This window comes from Peromyscus leucopus, chromosome 2 (assembly GCF_004664715.2).
Source record: "Peromyscus leucopus breed LL Stock chromosome 2, UCI_PerLeu_2.1, whole genome shotgun sequence".
NCBI lineage: Eukaryota > Metazoa > Chordata > Mammalia > Rodentia > Cricetidae > Peromyscus > Peromyscus leucopus.
Window position 1 is genome coordinate 76,566,130 of NC_051064.1, and position 1,463 is coordinate 76,567,592.

A 1,463-nucleotide genomic window follows, 5' to 3' on the forward strand; every position below is an offset into this window, starting at 1 on the left:
CACCCTTTACCTGTTGGCTTGTGTTCACAGCAGCTTTTAAAGACTGCTTATCATTCCCCCACAGCTCCACTCGTATCCCAGCTACTAGAGAAACTACAGCTTTTTCCATTTCGGCCAGCTCTTTCTATATCATTAGCACATCACACTTTAACTGGGCATTATCTAGGTTTATTTCAGTCTATGAAAAACTAAAGTTCAAAGCAAATTCAATCTTGCTTAAGGGAACATTGTAAAGTAACACTTTTTGATATTACATGCCTCCTAGGATCCATTTGGAACCACAGAGAATTACATCGTTGTGTGTCACCGTTCTAAGAGACAAAACAAATTTGAACAGCTAAAACATCTTAAAAATGCACCAAGCTTATGAAGTCTCAAACAAACTTGAATTTCCTGTACATACTCCTGTCAAATGAAGTTCTTTCCTGTACATCACTTCTTTTGCAAACTGGTTTTCTACTTCCTTTCATTTGACTTAGATCGGCTACGAGACCTAGAGAAGGATCGAGACGGCTTGTGATTTCTCTCGCGAGACAGAAACCTTTCTCTTCTCCTACGTGGACGCCAGGGGACGAAGCACATCTGCGGAAGCAGGTCCGGAAGGGCGCGGGTGGGCCTGTCGGAGTGTTGGGATTTGAGCTTCGGCTGTGTGAACCCAGGATCTCGAAATGCATCGTGATTCCTGTCCATTAGATTGTAAGGTGTATGTAGGTAATCTTGGAAACAATGGGAACAAGACTGAATTAGAACGGACTTTTGGCTATTATGGACCACTCCAAAGTGTGTGGGTTGCTCGAAACCCTGCTGGCTTTGCGTTCGTTGAATTTGAGGATCCCCGAGATGCCGCTGATGCTGTCCGAGAGCTCGATGGAAGAACACTATGTGGCTTCCGTGTAAGAGTGGAACTTTCGAAAAAGAAGTCGGAATCGTGGCCCACCTCCCTCCTGGGGTCGTCACCCTCGAGATGATTACCGCAGGAGGAGTTCTCCACCTCGGCGAAGATCTCCAAGAAGGAGAAGCTTCTCTCGTAACCTATAATTCTTATCTGTGTTTAGCCATATGGCTTGGTACCTTTTCTCAATTCACCATTCTCATCTTGCTTGCTCTGTGGCTGGCTGCTGACTACTGACTCTGGTCTTCCTCTTCTCAGCATTCTCAGTTTGCTGCTCCACCTGTACTTCCTTCCTGGCTACTGACCAATCAGTGTTTTATTAAACCAATTTGAGTGACAAATCTTTAAAATATGCAAGAGCATTATCCTACAACAAGACACAAAGAGTTGACGGCCTGCCTAGACAAGAGTAATTCAAAGTCAACATGGTCAACTTAATGAAGTCAGCAAGTAACAACTATGTGCATATACATGGGCAAAGCCAAAACAGAGAATCGGTGTGCAAAGTTTAGTCCTGGGTTGCTGGGAGCTGGGAGATTTATTGAATGATACTTCTTTCTCCATGATAGGC

At 44.3% G+C, this 1,463-nt stretch overlaps 1 pseudogene; it reads left to right on the top strand.

Annotated features, from left to right (window-relative positions):
* The first annotated feature begins 581 nt into the window (after nucleotides 1-581).
* On the top strand, nucleotides 582-1,038 carry LOC114704452 (annotated as a pseudogene).
* The last annotated feature ends 425 nt before the right edge of the window (nucleotides 1,039-1,463 follow it).